Raw genomic sequence first — 25,520 nt, 5'->3', positions numbered from 1 at the left:
AGTTGAGGCTGTTCTGAACTGTAGATGTGTCTCTTGAAGAATGTCTCATAGCTCCACCTTACCTTAAATTCATGGTCTAGTTTCTATGTGTTAAATACAATTCACAAAGGTACAAATCCTCTGCTTTGAAAGTAGTGTTATGGAAAATATGGAAAATAAACTTCCTGTTTATTGATCTCTTACATTACCACATGGAACAGAATACATTTGTTTGTATACTACCTTTTGATAGGCTTAAAGTTGTCTAATTTTCCTATAAAGTTAATTGATTCAATGTTGCTACACTATTATTAATGCATCATTAATACAAATAAGTCAATAATATGCCTATCACTATTGGAATATATTAAAAATTATTTATAATTAAAGAAACATCAGCAAAGTAGTCATCTCTCATCTTTCCATAATTCTTTTGTTTGTGGTCCTCTTTTTGAGGTAGTGCAGTGGCCTTTTGTAATGATTGATTTGGACCATTAATGACAAGTCCAACTAGGTTTTGGTTCATCCATCTTCCCTTAGTCCAGCCAAAAATGTTCCTATAAATAAACATCATGTCTGAGTGATTTTTGACTGAAAGAACTTCAAGGAGTCTCGTGGCTGTTATGTTTGTCTCTTCAACTACCTAACAGGACTGACACAGCTCCAACTGGGGCCATTTGACCCTGAGTTTAGCATACCCAAAACCTAACTGTGAGATAACCTTTTGGGGGTGCTAACTTGATGCCTTGAAATTCTGGAACAGTTTCTGGGATCCCTAAGGCTATCTGGGTGTTGGTGAGGAATGACACATCGAAACACAGGCCCTTACTACAGTACCACATGCAGGGGTGTGTATTTCTGCATGATGTATCTGCATGTGGAAACTGACAAAACCAGTAGGAGAAATTGTGCTAATGGGATATTACCTTCTCTGATGACAGTACTGTTTTCAAATCTTCCTTTTCCTGGCTGTGCAAAAAGTGATTTTTTTAAAGTTTCTGTTTCAAAGAGGATGTGGATATAAGTGGTGGATGAGCAGGCATCACACTGGCAGGCAGATTCTCCAGGGCACGTTGTGCTGAATGCTCCCTGTTCCTGCTTTTCATTTGATTCTCTTGAGGAGTCTGTTCTTGTCTCTGCAGGAAGGTATTAATTATTCTCCACTTGTACCTCCTGGGCTTTTAAAAGCAAAAATATGCAAAGCAAGGTTTTCAGTAATTTGAGAAACTCCTTCATAAAGTAGAAATTCAGTGACTTTATTAGCATGACTAAAATCATTACAACAATTCTATTTATGTCTGCTGTGCTGTTGAAGGGTAGACCTCTTTTCTCCTAAGGCTTCTGGTAATTTTCATCGCTGTAAAGCATTTTTTTTTCTTTTTTAACTCAATCAATTTGTTCTTACATATTCATACAGAGTTGGAACCAAACTTAAAATTTGGGCTGGAAATTGTGAGGTATATTTAACCTGTGGAAAATTTGATGTTTACATTCTTCTTGCATTTAAATATGATGAAATTACTACAAAGGAAGACAAGTTTTTGGATTCATTGTGGTGCAACTGTCTGAAGCTTTCCCAGTATCTCCCCCATTTTCTGAAGTCTCCAAAAAGAGATTACTTTCAAGCAGTTTCTAAATAGCTCACTACCTTGAATCACACTTCATTCAATGCCATCCATTCTGCCAGAGTGTCTCCCTAAAGTATTACTTAGACCAGGTCACTGCACTGTTCAGTGTCCATTACCCAGTGTCTAATGCAAACATCATACCTGATTGTCAGTGTCTTCTATAATTTGGGCCTATCAAACTGTGATATCTGGTTAATTGCCTTTTCAAGTCTAGTGACATTTCTGCCTAAATATTGGGAACTATTCAGCAACAATTGTATACACTGCTTCTATAGCATATGATTTTACTAGATCAGTTATATTTCTCTGAGACATGCACTTATAAATGTAAAAAAAATTAATTCAAAATTTTCAAAGTATACCAAAGTCTTGTTCATGAAACTGCACTAACTAGATCCTGGCTCAGTAGGTCTCTATGGCCAACAATTCCACTCCTTAGGTAGGTGTTTGTTAAAGTTGAATGCATATGCCAAGTCAAAAGAGATGTACAAGAATATTCAAAGAAGCATTATTTGTAATAGTCCACAGGCAGGGTAGCTATAGATAGAATTTATAGAGTGTAATTTGGCTAGAAAAAATCAATATATGAAAATCTATATAAATTCTTTGAATTAGAAAGAATAATTTAAAAATTGGGATATATCTTATTTGAAGTAATGATAAAAGAAATATAATAAGCAAGGTATTCCTATATGGAAAAAGGTTTTATATTATTGGAGGATATTATATAAAGTCTAAACAACTACAGAATCATAATATGTTTCCTAAGGGAAAGAGTTAATACTATAAAAATATAAGTTCCATAAAAATATTATTCAAATCATAATTCCAGTAGAGTGAAAGTTTCATTGACTAGAATGAGATAAGTGAAGTCAAATTTCATATCGAAGTATTGTTGTCTGAGAATAGCTATGCCAGTTTGAAAAAGGGCCTAGAGTGCTTGATTTACCAGATATTAACTGCTACAATAATTCTGTAATTCAGTTGCTTGTACAAGGTAGTGTAAGTGCTATGACCAGCAACCCTCAAGTTTTATTGGCCAACACAAGTATTTCATATTCCTGTAATAGGTGGTGGAGGTGAGAGGCTCTTTTTCACCAGTCAGTCAGGGATATGCTGTATCAGTCAGGAGACAGAAACTACAGCAGTAATTTGAGCAGGGAAATTTTAAGTTAGAGATTTATGAACTAGGGGGATTAACTACTAAGGTACAGAGAGAACACAGTAAAGAACAGAGAAATAGCAGATATGAGAAGCAGTTTCTACCTCTAGGGCTGAAGCAGAGTACTCAAAAGAGGGACAGACTTGGAAGCGCCTCTCCTGCAGCCCCCAAAAGCTGAGAGTCAGAGCTCCTTGGAAAGGATGTGGCTGTGGTCAGTTGGAAAGCGAGAAGGTTTGCTGAAGTGCCACAGGCTGAGGCTAGCAAGCAGAAAACTACCCACTATGCTGGTGAGGCTCTGTAAGAAGCTGCCTGCCTGTGCTCCAGGGAGACTTGCTGGGTGGCTGAGTGCCACCAAGTATCCGGCACACTGTTGCCATGGGCTTCAAGAATCAATAGGAAAGAACACCTCAGAATCAGGATAAGAAGCCCATTCCTCTTAGAGCATCCCTCTAACACCTTCTGCTGACAAGCTTAGCCTTGTGCCACCTGGCAAAGGAGGAGTGTTTGTTTATAGGATCTGACTTCAGTGTGACAAAGCAGGGCAAAGAGGGGTAGATTTGGCGCTGAGAGGCAAGACAGTGATAAACCAGCACACCTGTAGTCCTTCTGTCTTGTGGCTTTTCCTCCCTTGTGAAAATCTTTGTTCACCCAGTGATTGGCAAGAAGATGAAGTCTCACCCTAAACTTCCTTGAGGAGTAGTCACTAATCACGTGGCCTTACCTAAATGCAAGAGGAATGAGAAATGTATTTTATTATTTATTTATTTATTTATTTATTTATTTGTTTGTTTGTTTATTTATGAGACAGAGAGAGAGAGAGACAGAGACAGAGACAGAGAGAGAGCATGAGCAGGGGAGAGGCAGAGAGAGAGGGAGACAGAGAATGCCAAGCAGGCTTCGTCTGTCAGCGCAGAGCCTGATGCAGGGGCTCAAATCCACGAACTGTGAGATCATACCCTGAACTGAAATCCAGAGTGGGATGCTTAACTGACTGAGCCACCCCAGCACCCTGAGAAATAGATGTTAGTGGTGTACATAGGAAGAGGAAGAAAACACAAATATTCATTAGCAATTGTCATCTCTACCATAACCGATAAAGTGTTATGTTAGTTACCACCCTAGAAAAAGACAACTAAATCAGGCAAATAGAATAGAGAGTAGATCAATGCATAGTAAATAATCAATTTCAAAATTAAAAGTAAATACACTCATTGGCTCTTTGAATATCTATCTTGTAATAAGAAATAGAAGCTCTATTATGGATAGATATTTATAGAAGATGATTTATCACAGAATTTTTTTGTAATGGTTTACAAACACATAGACAAGCAAATAAAACCCAAACAAACTCATGAATGCCCAAGTTGAATCAGTTGTGGTATATCATACTAGAGAATATAATTCTATAATATAAAATGAGTTAGATTCTGGTGTGCTTGGGTGGCTCAGTCGGTTAAGTGGCCAACTTCAGCTCAGGTCATGATCTTGCAGTTCGTGAGTTCAAGCGCTGCATCAGGCTCTGTGCTGACAGCTCAGAGCCTGGAGCCCGCTTCAGATTCTGTGTCTCTCTCTCTGCCCCTTCCCTGATTGTTCTCTGTCTCTGTCTCTCTGTCTCTCTCTCAAACATAAATAAGCATTAAAAAAAATAAAATGAGCTAGATTCATAATTATGAACTGGAGGAATGTTTATATGTTAAGTGAGTGATGCAATGTATTTGGTACAATTCCATTTTGTAAAAAAAAAAATAATCTTTAGAATTGTATGTACATGTATGCTTGTATATTTGTGTATGATCAAGGAGAAAAATGCTCACATTGTTTACCCGAGCTGGGGGATGGAAAAAGAGGGAGGGAAATCATTAAGTCCTTCTTCATGCATTTTAGCTTGTTTCATTACATGCTTAGCACAAATTTCTTTTCTAAGACAAAATAGTAAAATGTGAAGTAAAAAAATAAACTTTTATCTATGGTACAAATAAACAAATGTCTTAGGTCTGGAAACCCATGCAAAAAGCTGCCTCTTCCAAAACGCTGACAGACACAAATTTGAACTGGTTACTTGACTCACCTATACCTTTGTCTTGGAACACTTGCAAGAGAGAACTGCTCATAAGAGTTAGATGACGTTTCAGACATAGTAGTATTTAGTCAATAACAGTCTTTAACCGAAATAATGTGTTGACATATTTATGCTGAAGGTGTGGGAAGGCAGTTTGAGTATAATGATAGTGTAAGTTGCTGTATATCTGTTGTGTAATATTTAGATTGTGCTAATATTTAATAATGATATATATGCATTTGTAAATATATATATATTATACACATGTATGCATACATACATAAACATCTGTTGTTTCTTATGTTATTGATCGTAGCCATCTGACAGGTACTGAGGTGATATCTCATTGTAGTTTTGATTTGCATTTCCCTGAAGATAAGGGATGATGAACATCTTTTCATGTGTCTGTTGGCCATCTGTATATCTTCTTTGGATAGATGTCTGTTTATCTTCTGCCCATTTTTTAATTGGATTATTTGATTTGGGGTGTTGATGTAAATATGTATATATATTGTCTTTCTTTTTTTATTTTTTAATTTAATTTAATTTTTTATCTGACAGTAATCTTTTTAGCAGTCTTAAAAGGTTAAAGTTGTATAGATGAAGAAACTAAGAGATTAAATACTTGCTTAGTTTTTTATACTAAGTAGTAGAACTAGAATGTGAATTAGTTCTTTCTCTTTTAAAAAAATTTTTTTTAATGTTTTTATTTTTCAGAGTCAGAGAGAGACAGAGCATGAGTAGGGGAGGGGCAGAGAGAGGGACACACAGACTCCGAAGCAGCCTCCAGGCTCTGAGCTGTCAGCACAGAGCCCGATGTGAGGCTTGAACTCACGAACCACGAGATCATGACCTTAGCCAAAGTCAGACACTTAACCAACTGAGCCACCTAGGCACCCTGTTCTTTCTAACGCTTAAGTAATTGCCACATTAAAATAGGCTACTCAAGGAATTTCAAGCCAGAAAGGACTCTTTTTATATTTAAAATTGCTATTAGTAACACACATTGGGAAATTTGTTAGTGTACTGGGACCAGCTTTTAAAAGTGGAGTGCTACCCTACAGGTGTGAATGGATTTTCTGATCAAGCTCCTGTATATTGATTAAAACTATCTTCTGGGAAGAATAAGCTAGATTTTTGTAACTGATTTTGTTTATTGTGGTAAAATATACATAGCATGAAAGTTACCATTTTAGCCATATTTAAGTGTACAGTTCAGTGGCATTAAGTGCATTCATATTGTTGCGCCCCATCACCCCATCCATCTCCAGAGCTTTCTTCATTTTCCCTAAATTAAACTCCTTACCCATTAAATAGTAACTCCTCTCTTCTCTTCTCCCAACCCCTGGTGGTCACCATTCTTTCTGTCTGTATACATTTTGATAGCTCTAGGTACTTCATCTGTGTGATGTCATAGGAAATGTGTCCTTTTGTGACTGGCTTCAGGTGTAGTGTCTTCAAGGTCTATCCATTTTGTAACATGTGCCAGAACTTCCTTCCTTTTTAAATCTGCATAATATTTCATTGCATTATATATACCACATTTTGTTTATGCATTCACCTATCAATTGACATTTAGGTTCCTTCCACCTTTCAGCTATTGTAAACAATGATGTTACAACATGGGTGTACAAATACCTGTTCAAGTAGATGCTTTCTTTCTTCTTTCTTCTTTCTTCTTTCTTTCTTTCTTTCTTTCTTTCTTTCTTTCTTTCTTTCTAAATTTTAATTCCATTTAGCTAATATACAGTGTTGTTAGTTTCAGGTGTACAATATCATGGTACATCACCCTGTGTTCATCATTATAAGTGTATTCCTTAATCCCCATCACCTATTTCACCCATGCCCCATCCCTCTTCCCTCTGGTAACCATCAGTTTGTTCTCTACAATTAAGAGTCTGTTTCTTGATCTCTCTCTCTCTCTTCCCCTTTGCTTATTTGTTTGTTTTCTTAAATTCCAAATATGAGTGAAATCATATGGTATTTGTATTTCTCTGACTGACTTATTTCACTTAGCATTATACTTCCTTGGTCCATCCATGGGTTGTTGCAAATGGCAAGAGTTTATTATTTTTTATGGCTGAATAATATTCCATTATATATATGACCACATCTTTCTCCATTCATCTATCACTAGGCACTTGGGCTGCTTCCATATCTTGGCTTTGTAAATAATTCTGCTATAAACATAGGAATGCACATATACCTTTGAATTAGTGCTTTTGTATTTTTTGAGTAAATTCCCAGTAGTGTGATTCCTGGATGGTAAGGTTGTTCTATTTTTAACTTTTTGAGGAAATTTCATACTGCTTTCCATTGTGGCTGCATCTGTTTGCATTCCCACCAATGGTGCATGAGGGTTCCTTTCCTCCACATCCTCGTGAACACCTGTTGTTTCTTCTGTTGCCAATTGTAACCATTCTGACATGTGTGAAGTGATATCTCATTGTAGTTTTGATTTGCATTTCCTTGATGATAAGTGATGATGTACATCTTTTCATGTGTCTATTGGCCATCTGGATGTCTTCTTTGGAGAAATGTCTGTTCATGTCTTCTTTCCATTTTAATTGGATTATTTGGGTTTGGGTTTTGGGTGCTGAGTTGTATAAGTTCTTTATATATTTTGGATACTAATCCTTTATCAGAGATGTCATTTGCAAATATCTTCTCCCATTCTGTAAGCTGCATTTTAGTTTTGTTGATTGTTTCCATTGTTGTGCAGAAGCTTTTTGTTTTGATGTTGTCCCAACAGCTTATTTTTGCTTTTGCTTCCCTTGCCTCAGGAGACATGTCAAGTAGCTGTTCTCAGTTCTTTTGGGAAAATGCCCAGAAATAGAATTGCTGGATCATGTGGTTATTCTATTTTTAATTTTTTGAGGAACCACCATACTGTTTTCCATAGCAGCTGCGCCATTTTCCATTCCCACCAGCAGCGCACATTTCTCCACTTCCTTGCCAACAATTGGTTTTTGTTTGTTTGCTTGCTTTTTTGATAGTTACCATCTTAATGAGTGAAATGGTATCATTGTGGTTTTGATTTTGCATTTTCCTAATGTGTAGTGATGTTGAGCATCTTTTCATGTGGTTTTTTATCATTTGTATACCTTCTTTGGAGAAATGTCCGTTCAAACCCTTCGTTTTTTAATTGAATTGTCTGTTTTTTGTTGGTGGTAAGTTAAAGGAGTTCATTATAAAGTCTGGGTGTTAACCCTTTGCCAGATATGATTTGCAAATATTTCTTTTCCATTCAGTGTGTTGCCTTTTTGTTTTGTTGAAAATGTCATTTGATGAAGATAGTTTTTGATTTTGGTAAAGTCCAGTTTATTTATTTATTTATTTTTGTTGTTTATGCTTGGTATCATACCCAAGAAATATTTTCCAAATCCAGTGTCATGAAGCTTTCCCCATTTTGTTCCAAGGGTTTTATGGGTTTAGGTTTTGCATTTAGATCTTTGACCCATTTTGAGTCTATTTTTGTATATGATGTAAGATAAAGGTTCAACTTCATTCTTTTGCATGTGATTGTCTTATTTTCCCAAAACCATTCATTGAAAAGTCTATCCTTTCATGAAATAAAATGATGTCAGTCCATAGAGGGAAAAAAATAAAAAGAAACAGTACTAAAATAATAAAAAATCAAGTCATAGTTCTTAGGGGGTTTAAAAATGACAAATTTACATTGATCCTGTAAAAATAATTTAAATGTTTTTTTTTAACCCTAATATTTATTTCATGGCTACTGACGAAGAAGTAAGTACTAACACATATTTTTTTAATTACATGTCACATTCTAGGTACTAATATATGTCCTTTACTCCTCATAAACTTATGTATAAGTGCCCAAAATAGAATTTAACCCAGGTCCAACTCCAGACTTTTGTTTGTCTCATATAGCATGGGAGCAATTTTTAATATAAATGTGACTGTGTGTTTGTGCATATGTACATATATACATACATATATGTATATGTACCTACATGCATACATATGGAGAAAACAAACCATCAAACTTATTTTAAATATGAAGTATATACCTAAAATATCAGAAATGAATAAATTTGGGGGAGAGCAATTTATAATTGGTTGCAAGGCTTGAGGGTTTCTGTGTTAGTCATCCTTTCCAAATGGCTGTAATATTTAGAATGCCCAGTCTTGGTTTTTTTCCCCTTCTCAGATTACTTTGTGACCCTCTTTCTGTTTCAATACATCATTGATAATAGCACTGAATTGGAACTAATGGGACAAAGAGAAGCTGCAAATGTGGTGTTCCAAGTTAAAGGGGAATAAACACAGGCCTTTCACTTGGAGTAGTTGATGGCGCTTCAGAAGCACAGTCTTCAAACCTGACTGCCAAGTGATCTACTCTGAACATATCCCTCAGTTTATCTTCGGCTCTTCAGGCACTAGGCAGTATTTACGGGCAAACCAAAACAGAATGAGTGTCCTTGATTTTTCAAGTATGGATGCATTTAGATGATTCTTTGAAATGTGTTCTTATCAGTTTGTATTGATAAAATTTTTTAAGAGAAAAAGCAACTTGAGTAACGATTTTGGTATCAGTCTTTCTCTGAGTGAAGCATTTATGTCAATCTACAGGGAGGAAAGTGTTCGGAGGCTTGTCTTAAAAGGCTAGATAGGAACCCAGTGCCATTTGGTGCTAGGCCCTGCTGACAGATTTACTGCCTGCGCCGAGCTGTGGCTGCAGCATGATGGAAGTGGCAGGTGAGGGCCGCAGGAAAGAGGATTCCCATGCTCTGTGTGTGTGTGTGTAACTGGCAGCATCCAGGGTCATGGAGGGGCAGGCCTGTGTTTACAGTCAGGATTTGTGGGGGGAAGAACGTTATTTTTCTCTTATCCCTTACAGCAAAGAGCTCCCCTCATTTCTTGGCCAGGAGACGTTTCCAAATGACCAGACCAAAAGATGAGCATGGGCTTTAGAAATAGGGAAATGATCACGCCTTCCACAAGTTCTGTAGCATGAACAAAAGTCACAAATGCCAAAAAATTAAACTAATCTCTCCCCTCCCCTGTGTTAAATAAAAGACACTTGATGTAAGCTAATGGCAGTTCGGGCATGGATATGATGTTTTCTTTCTGTAGGTAACAGGCTATGCAGAATTTCAAAATTACTCAGTTCATAATGAATTAAATTTCAACCTAAGAACTATACTGAGTAATTGTTAGAGACTTACTTCTGAAGCACAGTAATGTGTAAATTTATTATAAATGGTAAATGCATTCAAGTTCAGATGAAAAAGGGACTATTTCAGTAAGTGCAACTGTGGAATCAAAGTATCTCATGGACAGAGAGATTGTGTGTAAGTGTATATAGACCAAAATTGGAGCTAATGTGTCAGTGCAAAGAGAATTCTGCACAGTGCTGGAAAGCATTTCCTTTGGTGTGTGTTAAAATTCCTTTTTTTCTTTTTAAGTTTTATTAATTTATTTGAGAGACAGAGAGAGAGAGTGCAAGGGAGGGGCAGAGAGGGGGGAGAGAGAATACCAAGCAGGCTCCGTGCTCTCTGTGCCTCCCACCCATCTGCCCTGATGCGGGGCTCAAATCCACATACAAATGGAGAGGGATCGTGACCTGAGCCGAAACCAAGAGTCGGGCACTCAACTGACTGAGCCACCCAGGCGCCCTGATGTGTTAACATTCTAAGATGTTCTATACATTACTGACTTTCCTAAAAAGAGAAAAATTTGACCTAATTAGTCAGGGAGCATCTTTACTCCCACCCACAATTTAAATACATCTTCAATATTTAAAATTGGTAATTTGGTAACTAAATTGATAGTTAATTTTTAGAAGTTAAAAATACCTTTGATATTTTAAATCGGTAGCTAATAAGGGAGCAAAGTTTTATAGAAATATATTGTGTAGTCAGATTGGCTGGTAACTATTCTGATACAAATACAAGATGTCTTAATTCAGTTTCTTTGTTTTAATATCAATTGTTAGATTACTTGATCCTGTCCTCCATCCACCAGGTCTCCTTTCTTTCTGAATCCTCAGTACCCACCCTGGAGCCTGGAGTCTGTCCCACAGGTGCTTAGTGAGTGCGTATTAAATCTGTGTCTAAAAAGAAACTTCTCAAGCATTTGTGCCACTGCTTTTGTTCTTTTGAGTCCTAGACTTGCAAAGCCAACCTCACTTTGTGGCCCACTTAAAATGTTTATATGTGCCTTGATGTGCCCAGAAAAGCAACAGAACTGATTTTTCTTGCTGATAGTGGATGTGTTTATGGCAGGGTGCAGTTTTGAAATCATTTGACAATAATACTGAACTGCTACCAAGAATGGGGGTTTGCAGAGCAGCTAAGTTTTAATGAATTTTTGTATTTAACACTTGGAGTTGTATGGGTTGGTGTGGTAGATGGGGATGGTGTTACAAGTTAATGAGTTATGAAGAAACTCCTGGACACAGAGGAAAAAGACCTAGACAAAGAGATTTTAGGGAAATTCAACTGACCCATCTGTTGTTAAGGGTCTGTACTAAAATGAAAATAAAAATCCCTAACATGGCACTTTTCACATGGCATTGTAATTATTTGTTTATGAATAAAGTTTACTTTCTAACTTTTTTTCCAAATCTCTCTCTCTGAATAACGTGTGAGGTTTACATGTCTAATTTATCTTTATCCAGTATTAGTGCCTGACTTTAACAGATCCTCAACAATTATTGATTACATCAATAAAACAAATGAGTGCGATTTCATAGTCAGTATTTGGAAAACCACATGTGTGTGGGTGTATGGATTTACTTATATATAATTTCATATAATTACATATGTTTTTAATATGGTATACATATATGATGTTGCTGTGTTTTGTTTTGCTTGTGGCTCTTGTTCATAGAATAATAACATTCAGTGCAATGGGCTAGTTGAAAACTTAAATGAAGATAAATTCAAGATTAACTATCCAAGAGCTTGAGAGTTTGCAAGACTGATGTATAGTAATGTGTCAAAAGGTTTGTATCTCACTGATTTGAGTTTAGTGATTCTTGGAATGTTTATTCTCTATGGACATTTGTTGCTCCTATATTTTGGAAATAAAATAGAAAAAAATACATCCATTATCATTTAGAATGATTTCACTGTTCATGAAGGAAGAATTGGGCTTAAAGCCATTTATCTACCTTAGTGTGAGAAGAAGGCTCGAACCATCTGACATTTTGTTGTTTATGGAAGCTAATAGTACATGGCGTCACTGTATGACCTCCACCCCCCCATGCAAAAATAACTCAAAATTTAGGCCTCAATTAGAGAATGTAGATAATCTGACTAGAATACACCTGCTCCTTACCAGGCTACCTGTTCCTAGTAAAAAATAGAGTTAAGCGGTTTTAAGCATGTTTCTTTCAGAACCTGAGAAAATGGAATGGAAGAAGGCCAGGGAACTTGCCTTTTCTCACGTGCCATGGACCTTTAGGGCACAGAGCTCTCTGTTTTTTATTGAACTAAGTCTATTTCAGCTGCTTTGATCCCTTTGTCTTGAGCAAACTTGTTACATACTTCCTGAGATGTATTTTTCTTATCACATCATGTTAGGTCATTTTTAATTATCAAATAGTTTATTTGAGACTTCATCAGAGTGACAAGTTGCTTATTTTACCTGGGTGTGGGATAAGTTGAATGGAATGTCCAGAATGCATACAGTTGGAACCACAACATGTACTTTTCGCTGGAATTGTACATCATTTCTGCATTTGAGCAAATAAGCATGGGCGCATATTAAAGTTTGGAATTCAGTAGGATAGCTGCTTGTAATATAAAGTTTAAACTTAGTAAATACTACATATAGCACAAACTGTAATCATATTATATAGAAGGGAGTATTGTGTGGATTTTGGAAAGGAGAATTCAAGTCTGTAAGCCAGAACTATTCACAGTGCCTCTGTCCCCCTTCCCCATGGAAGGGTTAGTTCTAAAGTCCATTTGTTGTCCTTAATTATGTCAATGGTCAATATCAATTTTCCAGTAAGATATTAAACAAAGGTAAATAAGGACTCTTCTCTAGGTTTGTTTACTAGGAAGCTTTTGACAGAGCTATTGAAGAGTTTGTTGGGAAAAGCCTTAATGAATTTAGCCTGCAATTTAAGACCAATTTATTTGAGCAAGCTTATGTGCATCCATATTGTCAGCAAAGTGATATAATGTCACTCATTTTCCATCATGTTCATTGGTGACGTCAGAAGAAATGCTATTTAGTTCTCAATACTATCGATTTATACTTTACTATCCACAAATCTCCTATTGCATTTTTTTCTAATAAGCCAGAAGATTAATAAGAAAGCTGACTCAGGAGCTGTTACCGGGTTCTGGCTAGGACAAGTTTTAACTGCTTGGCTTTTACAAGTAGATCTGCAGTAGAAATATATTAATATAGTACAGAGTCTTTTTTAAATTTATTTTCATTTTATTAATTTGAGAGAGAGAGAGAGGGAGAACAGGGAGGGGCAGAGAGAGGGAGAGAGAATCCCAAGTAGGCTCTACACTCAATATGGAGCCTGATGAGGGGCTTGAATTCACGAACTGTGAGATCATGACCTGAGCTGAAATCAAGAGTTGGAAGCTCAACTGACTGAGCCACCCAGGTGCCCCAATATAGTAGTACTGAGTCTTAATGGAGAAAAAGTAATTCCACTCTGTTAATAAAATGCCTTACAATTTTCATGTTGCAGGTAATAATTTGGGGTAAAATTGAGCAGAGTAAAATAATTCTTCTTGATGCAGACTTGAGCCCTGAGGTATTTTAAAAAGACAGGAGACACAGTCACAAGTAGGTCATTTTCACCAAACTTCTTTGTCCAAGATCCATTTTTAAATACAACATGTGTTACTTTGAAGGGGCACTTGAAGAAATTTGTAACTTCAATGTTACCTTGGAACACTGTGTGTGTAAATTATGTAACTAAAAATTCTATTTTCTAAAGCACCGTATTTTCTGGCTTTCTTTAAAAGAAGTTAGTTTCACAGAAAAATACATTTCCACAGAGTCCTTGAAAGTTTTAAGTTAAATGTTTGGTTTTTGTCCAAAGAGCAGTCTCAAGACTATAATTTTTGTATTTTTATACGTAATAGCAGTAAACTAGATGGGAGGGAATGGGATTACCATTTACCACCACTACCCAAGCTTGATGTGAAGCTTGACGTACTTCCATTTGTTTTGTGTAAAGTGTACCTCTATTTACCAAGTATTTCTATTAAGTACTGAGTCCTGATTGTCGGTCAAAACTTCGCTGAAGAAATAAGTTGATTAGTAGGATTTAAAAAGCAGAAACAAGAATAAAGTCAAATTTCCAAATGGAGGAATTGATCTCTATGAGAAAGACAGCCTTTTGAGACTTTTCAAAAGAATTGGGTGTCCGAGGCACTCTCCTCTCAGATTGTTGAGCATAGCAGTGTCTGGTTGGAAAGAATCTCACCATGACACGTACGTGGCTTGTGTGGTCATCTCACTGTGATCCGAGAAGTTTCTGCTTACTGTGGTGGCATGCTATGTTCCGCCTTGCTGCAGCCTTATGCAATGGGTTGCCTTTTATTTCAGAAGACTTGTTTCGCCTACAGACTATTGAACAGCTACTTTGGCACCTACTACTATATGAGTGTTATTCACTTATATTTGTCCAGGATTTTAGAGCAGTAGTCCTCCACGTGTGGCACTTGGTCCAGGACTTATCAAAATGCAAATTCCCAGGCCCCACCCATGACCCACTGAATCAGGAACTCTCAGAGTGGGGCCCACCTATCTGTGGGTCAACAAGCCCTCCAGATGATGCTGAGGTACCCTAGAGCTTGACAAAAATGAACTTGGGGTTTTCACTTTGGTATTAGGTGATAGGGCACTGATTTTGTTTTTAAAGTTTAGGGAAGTCTATTGATATGCTCAAGCTCACTCAAATCTAAGTGGCAGAATTTGGATTTGAATCATATTCTCTGTGCCCCAAATCTTATCATTCTTTCCATGCCATGCTTTCTACCCACACTTGTCAAGTTGTGGTAACTGGGGGTTAGGGAACAGACCCAGGCTCTTGCCAAACAACTTCATGATGGTGAATGCTGTCTGGACTCTAGGAGTAACTGGCTTAAAGGGGCAAGATTATTTTACTTCCCTTCAGTGGGCAGGGAGGAAATATGAATCTTAGTATAACTGTAATTCCTGTAAAATCCAGGGAATCAAGTCACAATCCTGGAGACACCAGAGAGGGGATGCTAGTTCTCTAGTGAGATGCCTGCCACATTGGCCATATTTATTACCACGTCCAAGATTTTCTCGTTGCAGTGATGATAGGACGCGAGGGACATTTATGTCTCTATACTGAAAGTGTGAACTCACCTGGGCAATAAGACACAGTACAGAATAGTTAAATGAGGTGATTTAATTTATGACATACAACATTTGTTTGGAAAAACTGATTGTGCTTTACTTTTTGTGCTGATGTCACTTCAAAAACAATCCTAACAAATTCTGTTTATCACTAAGTTTCCCCAACTCTTCTTTCCTTTTGATTTCTCTTAAGGAAAGAAAACCTTAAACACTAAAGAGAAAGATAATCAAGTTTCTCTCCTTGTAAAAAATTATTTAGTATAAAATATATTATATATATATATATTCAATATATATTAAAATGTGAAATACCCAAGTTTCTCAAGTTTCTCAAAAATGTTGTTTTGTAATGGAAGCAGAGGACTAATTATAGTAAATGTTAAGGATAAGTCATAAAATGCTTCAAAACTGGGTTTTGGTTAGCATTTTTAACAGGTGATTCTCTCCTATTTCCCAATTTGTAACTTCAAACCTAATTTCCAAAAAAAAAAAAAATGCACAATATCTGGAAAAGAAGAACAATTTCTTATTATTCAGTTTTTACAGTGTGGTATTCAAAATGAGAATGATAGTGATTATGATATAATTTATATAGTACTTTTTAATTTTTAAATAATTTCCACCCACATATTTTTGTTTAATTCATAAAATAAAAGTATGATTTAATTTTTGTTATGTCTTACTTGATAGGTGAAGATACTAGGACTTAAGGGAGTGACATGAATTTTCAAAACTGAGTAGCAGCTTGGACCCTCTGACTTAAAATCTCATTCACTTTCCACCATACTGAACCTACCACAAAGGACACCATGAGCCATGCTTCTTGGCTGTAAATGATTGGAAAGTTTACTAGTTAATGTATAAGGTATTTATTTATATCTCTGATAAACTTTTATTTAAAAAAACTATAATATGTCTCAGTTAAAAAAAAATCTATACTATATCTTCTTCCATTTTGTCCTTGAAGGGCAGTGATTATTTCATAGATAACTTTGCTAATATTCAAAATCCTTGTATTTTAAAAATTATGATAACTTACTCCAAGTAAATTGCTTCTACTGTGACTTTATATTTACAAAGCATTTCAATGGAGTAAATCACACTCAAAATTTATCTCCTCCTTAGTATGTTTCCTTCTATCTTTTTCTACCTGTTCCTACCTTCCTTCCATATCCTATAATTTAGGATCCTGAGTTGTGGAGACAATTGTAAAAAAGTTGAAAACTCTAAGATTTATTTCATCTTTAATAGTTTTGATTCTGCTTTGTGTTTCTCATATAACTGGCAAATAAATAAATAAATAAATAAATAAATAAATAAATAGTTTGAGCAGAGAGACTCACTGGTGTCCAAGACTGTAAGCCCCACTCCATATTGGTAGAATGTTCAATTATTGAGTTTTTTTAAAAAAATTAGAGAAGTCTAGAAATTAGTCAAAGGGATGCCTGGCTTATGGATAAAAACTGTAAAAACCATATGAGATAATCTTGCATTTTATTGACAACAGTGAATACTTGATCTGAAGCCAGAATCAGTTACTAAAACAGTTTTAAAAAATTATCTTTAGGGAAAAACTGTGTGTTATCAGTTGAATTAAGCTGCTATTTAAGCAAGCTGTGGCTTTGGAAGCTGTGCTCCTGGCACACTTGACTGAGGAAAATGGGTTAGGAATATTGGAACTGGCAAGTTAGGTATTGCCGTAATCCACTTAGTCTGATGTCTTGTGTCTATCAGAAATCTCTTTTGATTACTTCTAAAAGGCTTCTCTCCTAACCCAAAAAAGAACCATTTTTAGTAATATATCATGTGGAATATCTTACTTTTTTCTTATGGCATTTATACATGTGTAATTATTCCATGAAATGTTATTTCACAAAAGGTTAGCATGAGCTAGAATGGGAAAAAAAACATTCTTTATTTACTGGCCTGATTCTTTCAAGACTGAAACATTTACAAGAGTTCTGTTCTTATTTAGGCTCTGAGAATTACCCAGATCAGTTGACTACCAATGGGCCAATAGGAGAACAGAGAAAAGTATAGCACTTAATACGAAGAACATAAAATCTTGTCAACTTTAACTTGAAGTTCTTGATGTACATCCATGCCAGATTCTATATGAGATAGAATGAAAGTATAGTGCCAGTGTTTCTTTTTGTCCTTATGGAAAGATGAAAAAATGTCATTAGTTTTCTTTTGTCATAGGGAGTTGCTGTGGTAGATGGTGTTATCCAAAAATGGCACAAGCATTATTGCTGGTCCCACGTACTCTTCTAGAACTTTGCAAGCCTGCATCAAGAAGTAAGGTCTGTTCCCCCTTATTTTGAAACTAGGTAGCATTTTGTGCCAGACCCTCCACAGTTGAGTGATAGAGTTCATGGTGCATGACTTTGGAACTGAGGTCATAAGAACAGTAAAGCTTCCTCCTGACTCTCTCTTCTTTGGAACTTTTACCCTTGGAACCTAAACCTCATGTTAGGAAGAAGCCAAGCATCCTCATTAAAAGCCATATCTAGGTGTGCAAGCCACAGCTCCAGATGAGCTCTCAACCAGCAGCCGACATCAGCCCCCAAACATGTGAATGAATCTTTAGATGATTTCTGGCCCTCAGCCTTCAAGCCACCCCATGTGATGATAAGTGGATTAAAAATGAGCTGTTCCCACTGGGCTCTGACTCCACTGCAGATTCATGAGAGTATGAGTATTTGAGGTGGTTTGTTATATGGCAATAAATAAAAGAATGCATGCTCCAGAAAAAAAAAATGTAGCAGCATTTCACATAATCACAATGAAAGAAACAAATTTTTTGCACACATATGAAATATTTGTGAAAACCAGACGTCATAAGGGTCTAGAATGCAACAGAAAATTATATATTAGACAAGATAAGGAAAAATTTCCATCTCTGAACATCCTTTTCCTGTTCTACAAAACAATTCTCAACAGCATTTTATTTATTTATTTATTTATTTATTTATTTATTTATTATAAATGTTTATTCATTTTTGAGAGAGAGAGAGAGAACATGTGCATGCTCACGTGTGGGGGAGGGGGCAGAGAGACAGGGGGACAAGGATCCATAGTGGGCTCTGCGCTGACAACAGGGAGCCCCATGAGGAGCTTGCATTCACAAACCATGCGATCATGAACTGAGCTGAAGTCAGACGTTCAACTGACTGAGCCACCCAGGTGTCCTCAACAGCATTTTAAAGATCATTGCCACTTCTACTTCCCAACGTCCCAGCTCTACCTCTTGGATTTTCTGTTAGTCCTTGTTTGTAGCCTGGATAAGCAACAGTATTTTCAAGAAAAAAACAGATCCTATGATACTCTTTCTAGAAGATTAGCACTAAAAATCCATCAGGTAGATCTGAACTAAAATGGGCTACAAGTCCACCTAACTAAAACAAAGTGGCCTTTTCAGATGCCCCTGAATTATTTCAAGCAGTCTACTAAGTTTAGTTGAATTATGGCTATTTGGTTGATTGGAGGACTTTATTCTTCTTTTTAATAGAAAAAAATTTGTCAGTGGCTGAACATCAATAATGATATGCGTTGATGATTGTGGGGCTTAAGAGTTAATTTATCTAAAGCACTCAATATTCCCTACACAGAGTGAATACTATTTGTGTATACATATATTTTGATTATGATTATGATAGTCAAATCTGTTGCTATTTATTTAAATATTAAAGTAATGCACAACTATGATTCCCTACAGTGGATTAAGAAAGAATTAAAAAAACAAAGTAGTGCATCTACTCTTTATCAAGAAATCAGAAAATTACTCCATGAGCTTTCAAATAAATTAAAACCAGTTTACAGGGATGGTTTTTCTAAAGTTGTGAAGCCATGTTTTGCTTTCCCACTGGAGATTCTGCTGATAGTACATTAGGATTTCCGGAACACCATGCAGTCTTTGTAGCCCAGGATAGGATACACAGGAACCTTCTAATTTTGGACAATTCTGTTGCTTATTTAATTCCTATGTTGTAGTGGCCTGAGAATCTGTAACTCTTAAGGAAAAAAAAAATCAGAGAGCTCTGTACAAAGTTAACAGTTTACAACACCACTCGCTTCTTACAACTGCAGAAATTGGGGTTCCAAAGATCATCCTCAGTTTTGCTAGTTCACTAGAAGGATTCATCAAACTCACTGAAAGCTGTTATACTCACAGTCACAGTTTCTTACAGGGTAAGGATACAGATTTTAAAATGTCAGCCAAGGGGAGGGGTGCCTGGTTGGCTCAGTGTCCGACTCTTGGTTTCCGCTTGGATCATGATCTCAAGGTTTGTGAGTTCAAGCCTGGCATCAGGCTCCGTGCTGACAGTACAGAGCCTGCTTGTGATTCTCTCTCCCCCTCTCTCTCTGTCCCTCCCCCTGCTTGCTCTCTCTTTCAAAATAAATAAACTTCAAAAAACATTTTTTTTTTTGTTTAAATCAGCCAAGGGGGAGAGTTTCACGGGGAATCCAAGAAAATTCCCAACAAGGAGCTTCCAATTATCCTTACTCCATGGAGGCATGGACAGTGTTACTCTTCTGGTGACGATAAGTGACGATACACACGGAGTACTACCAACTGGGGAAATTCAGCTAGGGTTTGATTATGAGTTGATTGCCCAAGTGTCTGATCTTTTTTTTTTTTTTAATGTTTGTTTGTTTGTTTATTTATTTATTTATTTATTTATTTATTATTTTTGAGACACAGAGAGAGTGCAAGCTGGGAAGGGGCAGAGAGAGAGGTAGACAAAGAATCTGAAGCAGGCTCCAGGCTCTGAGCTGTCAAGGCAGAGCTCAACAGGGGCTAAAATCTCAGTAACCATGAGATCATGACCTAAGCCGAAGTCAGATGCCTAACTGACTGAGCCACCTGAGTGCCCCCTAAGTGTCTGATCTTTCTTTAGTCTCTAGCTTCTCTGGAGGTAGAGCTGATACCTTTAGTCTCAAGACTCAGCTGAGGTAGAGTGGATACTGTGTGGCCCAAAACCTCCTTCATAAGTGACATGGTTAGAACGTTCTGTGTGGCCTGAAGCCCCCAGGTTAAAAAAGACACTCCTCCTAGAGGTCATCTCCGAGGAGACAAGCGCAATATATCCAGACCTCTCTTTGGGTAAGACTAATTCTTTTCTACCTGTTCTGAGGTTGAACTAACCTAAGTGACTAAATACCTGGTCTAGTTCTTTCCCCGCACTTCCTGCTAACTTGGTCCTGATCACCCAAGAGGTGTCGTAAAATATGTATTATTGCCTCCTCTTAAATAGTTATTATGTTTTGGTGATAACTTCCAATGCTTTATCAGTAGAGAGACAATGGAAATGTGTGGCAGGTTGGGTTCAGCTTTTCAGCACCTATTCAAAGGTAAATGTTCTGATTCTAATGCAGGAACCTGAGGCCTAACAGTCATTAAGCCATATAGCTTCTCTTTGTCTTTTATATGTTACACCAGCCTTACCCTTATGAATCAATACTGCCTCTTCTTCTCCTAAACACCAGCACCCTCTTGTCTCCTCTTCCCATCACTGTACAAATAAATGTTAATTAGAAAACAGTGCATCAAAATCATTTTTTTTTTTTCCAAAATTGTTTTGGTGAATGATTTGAGTCAAAATTATTAGTACTGAATTATTTGAACTGCAGGTTACCTTGTTTCACTCACTCATTCATTCAGAGTCTATTAATCTCTTGTGATGTTCCAGGTATTGATATGCACATAATTATAAATGCAGTGTATCTCCTCCCTATAGTGGGGAACTTTGTAAAAATACACATGACCTCTCTCTTCATTCTCTCCTCCCTACCTTCCTGTGTTTTGTCAGTCTTTAGGATGGAGTAGGAAGTGCTGGAAAGGTTAATGTATATATACAAAGAGGTCTCTAGAAATGATCCATGCACCTCCTGTCCAACCACTGTGAAGGACTGTTGCTAGAAGTTTCCTGTATGAAGGAGGGAGATGAGATAAAGAAATAACTACAACCCCCCAGGTGAAACACTGATGGGGGATGTTCAACACATTGCTAAATACGTTCAAGTGTTTGGTTAACATTGTCAGAGTGGAGAGGACAAAAAATGTTTTCAGGTACTTGTGAAGTTTGCACTTTGTTTTGGCCCTATGAATTCATGCTTGTGAGATACTTGGCATGGAGTATTTTCAGGATTAGATTGAATGAGGAGTTACTGATAGTGGTGGCTGTTCTAACCATGGACTGACATGTAGTTTCAGAGGAGAATAAACTTCAGTAGCTTTAGTATAGTAGAAATTAAAAAAAAAATATATATATATATATATATATATATATATAATCATTATTTATATAACGCCATTCATAGGCATTTTACTGTAAGCAGAAAAATAAATCTTTTTTTCTTTTTCATTAAAAAGAAATCTATATAGATGTAGCCTAGAGAGGATGAAAGTGTCGGTTTTTACATTTAAGGATTTGTGCTTTATGAGCCTTGATACGTTAATGCTTCCTCTGGGGCTCTTCTGGATGAGCACATTGCACAGGTGGCCCATTGAATTTATGGACACAATAACTAAATGGGAGAAATAAGAGGCCAGAGCATTTGTGGCACATGGGATGCAGCTGGCTTGGCCAGTTAACAGCCAACATAAGTTTTATGTGACATAGTCACTTACTAAAGCACAGGAGACACTGTTTTTCCTGGGACCCCAACCTACTGCTTTTTTCACTCTTCCTTTTCTCTGGCACAGACCAGGAAAGGGCCTGAGAGCTGCTTTGCCAAACTCTGAAATGAGCAAATTAATTTACAATAATTTATAACATTCTGAAGCTCCTTGAAAGTAACATCTGTTAAATGCAACATCACTTTGTAACATTCTAAAACTTCAATGAGTTACACAGTTGAGGGGCTTGGAAACTTGAAAAAGGTAAAGTGGCTGTGTCTGAAGAAAGTTTGAAAAGCCCCAGGGTACTAGTTTTCACAAATTTAAGTGGTTATTTTATCATCTAAATTATAAACACCACTTGGGTGGGGGTGGTGGTAGATAGGGTGATTTGACCAGAATATCCTCCAGACCATTGAGATATCTATTGCCAAATCTTCTTGAGAATAAAAAAAAATAAAAAGTACTACACACACACAGAGACTCTAAAACTTAAGAGACTTAGAATTAGTTACTGCCAAATACTTTTACAGATTCTCCTGACAGTTTAATCTAAGCTAGTGCCATATTCAACACAGTGCTATTTCCAATGAGGGATATGGGTTCTGGAAAGAGAAGAAAGATGAAAACATGAGAGAAATGGAAAAAGTTAGAGAAAGAGTTATATAAATATTACATACATATAATATACATTTTATATACACATAATATATATACATGTATATAAATATATATGTATATATACTTTATGTATATGTATAAAGTATAAATAATACTTTTGCACATTTATGTTCAAGGTAAGATATTAAGATATTAGTCAATTTATTTTTTTCCCTATTATTCCTTGTAGCCAGACTCTAGTGTCCTTGAAACGTTTGTTTAGAGGACAAAAGTGGAAGTTATTCACAAATAACCTGGTTTTGGATTTTGTTTTATAGAAGCTTGAACTCTTTGGAGAGGGAGAAATGAAAATGAGGACATTCTTTGAGGCTGGGGTGGGTCTGGCAGACTTTTGGTCCCTAACTGGGAGATGGAAAGTCCTTAGAGGGCAGTGCTGGCAAGATGGGCCCTAAAAGCGTGTCCTCAGCCTCTGGTTTCCAGCCTCAGCCAAGACTCTGTTGTGTTACCTGCGGCACAAGAGCAGCAGGCTGACGTGGCCCCATCTAAGCTTGGACAAGGGACATTTTTGCACCAACCTGTTCAGAGAAAAAAGCAGAGGAACCTTCATGATTTACTGACATGGCATGGGACCTCTGGACCATTGTAATACTTGAATGGAGTAAGGGAATCCTCCCAATAATAACTGACGAAAAATCCCCTGCATTCCAATGGGATGAGGGTTCCGATTAGGGTGTGTAGTTTCATATTTCTCTCTGCTACATTTGGTTTGTGGGCTTGGGATTTACTTTTCAATAGCTTCCAAGTATACCTTACCCCTTTCTTGTTTTATTTGTAGCAGAGAAAAATATTTACAGATATTTTTAACTCTATCTTTATAGATAGATGTAGGTACAGGTATATATGTGTATATACACACACATAGACATTTTGTTATTTTTAATCTACCATTTCCCACAATTGTAGATGATTTGTTTGGGAAAATTGTCAATTCAATGATAATCTCCTTTCCACAATGAACAATAAAATATAGCTAAAAGTATTGTGGACCTATTGATTTGAGACAAGAGCTAAATCTAAATTTATTCATTATTTAAGATATAAGGTCTATTTAAAAATTAAGAATTTATAAAATTCTTTGGGTTAGATATTTGATATTTTTATGAGCCCACATAATGTAATGGTTAATGAACTTAAACTCTGAGACCAGGCATAACAATTCAATTCTCATTGAGTTGAGATTCAATGCCAGCTTTTCTTAATGCTCTCTATGTAATATTGGGCAAGTTACTTTATGTTTTTCTCAGTTGTGGAGGATCATTGTAAGGACTGATTGTAAATGTGGGGTGAAGCACTTGAACAGTGCCTGCACAGACTTATGTTTAATGCTTAATAATGCTACTAGTTTTCTTGCTACTCAAGAGTCCCACTTACAACAACTTAGGATATAACCATATGAGGCAAGCAATTCATATGTTCCCAGTAAGTCATAATCTTTGGTTCATTTAAGCTAGACCCCTAGGAATTCCTAACTGAACACATTTTAGTATTGTTCTTCTGTGTACCCAGAGAAATAAATCTGTATTTCTTTGGGATGCTTTAGAAATCAAGTGATTTACTCCTTCAAACTGATACTTCTCTAGACTTACAATGAAAAATGAGATGTTTTTATTCTATAACAATACATCAGTATATGTGTTGGCTTGCTTTGTCCAAAAGTAGTAATGGATTGCACTAAATTATTAACATAGTTTTTCAAGTTTTACCCGGTACTTCTACTTATCTGTCTTGAGTGCATGTGTCTATTTGCCTGTGTGCATGTGCACATATGCCCACATTCATGCACCTAAAGAATCTAAAGTTACCTAAGTTCTGTACCTTAATGGATATTGGTGTTATCACATTGGCCTGGTAAACACTGAGCACCAATTTAAAAACTAATTCAGACTACAGAGAACCTATGACAAGATTAGATAGTGCATTATAGAGCATTTTTATGCAATATATGACATAAACTGATGGAAATAATTTTCCTTAAGACGCATCCTGTAAGTGGTCATGTTTGTTCTGCAGTTTTTTTGTTTGCTTTTTTGTTTCTTTCTTGTTTTGTTTTTTTAGTTTATTTATTTATTTTAAGAGAGACAGAGAGCGCGAGCAGGGCAAGGGCAGTGGGAGAGGCAGAGAGAGAATCCCAGGCAGGCTCTTTGAGGTGAGTATGCAGAGCCCGACACAGGGCTTGAACTCACAAAAACGAGAGCTCATGACCTAAGTCTAAATCAGGAGTTGAACGTTTAATAGCCTGTGCCATGCACGTGCCTCCTGTTCTGCAGTTTTTAAAAAATGTTTACTTATTTATTTTAAGAGAGAGAGAGAGAGAACATGTGCATGAGTGGGGGATCAGCAGAGAAAGAGGGAGAGAGAGAATCCCAAGCAGGTTCCACACTGTCAGTACAGAGCTTGACACGAAGCAGGGCTCAATCCAAGGAACTGTGAGATCATGACCTGAGCCAAAATCAAGAGTCGGATGCTCAGCAGACTGGGCCACCCAGGCACCTCTGCTCTGCTGTTTTTAAAAAATATATACTCTTAATTTTAATAATATGATGTCCATCAGATTCAAGATATTTATTGGAGTTATTTTTACCTGGGAATTTATTATTGCTCATAAAAATAATTAGTTAGAATAACTGAACAGGTACAATGGAGTGAGAACTTTACACTGTTAAGTAACAATTTATTATGATTATATAGTTCAAACATACAAACAACTCACAAGTTTTTTTTTTTTTAATTTTTTTTAACGTTTATTTATTTTTGAGACAGAGAGAGACAGAGCATGAATGGGGGAGGGTCAGAGAGAGGGAGACACGGAATCTGAAACAGGCTCCAGGCTCCGAGCTGTCAGCACAGAGCCCGACGTGGGGCTCAAACTCACGGACTGCGAGACCGTGACCCGAGCCGAAATCGGCCGCTCAACCGACTGAGCCACCCAGGCGCCCCACAACTCACAAGTTTTTGATGAGATGGTCCTTCCTCACTAAAAATGGGTGGGCCACTTGGTCAGATGGAGTTGGCAGTGTGGCTTCTCCACTGACTGCGCTGGAAGGTTTGTTTTCTTAC

The sequence above is a fragment of the Panthera uncia genome, chromosome B1 (assembly GCF_023721935.1).
Source record: "Panthera uncia isolate 11264 chromosome B1, Puncia_PCG_1.0, whole genome shotgun sequence".
Classification (NCBI taxonomy): domain Eukaryota; kingdom Metazoa; phylum Chordata; class Mammalia; order Carnivora; family Felidae; genus Panthera; species Panthera uncia.
Note: the sequence above shows the minus strand (reverse complement) of the source record.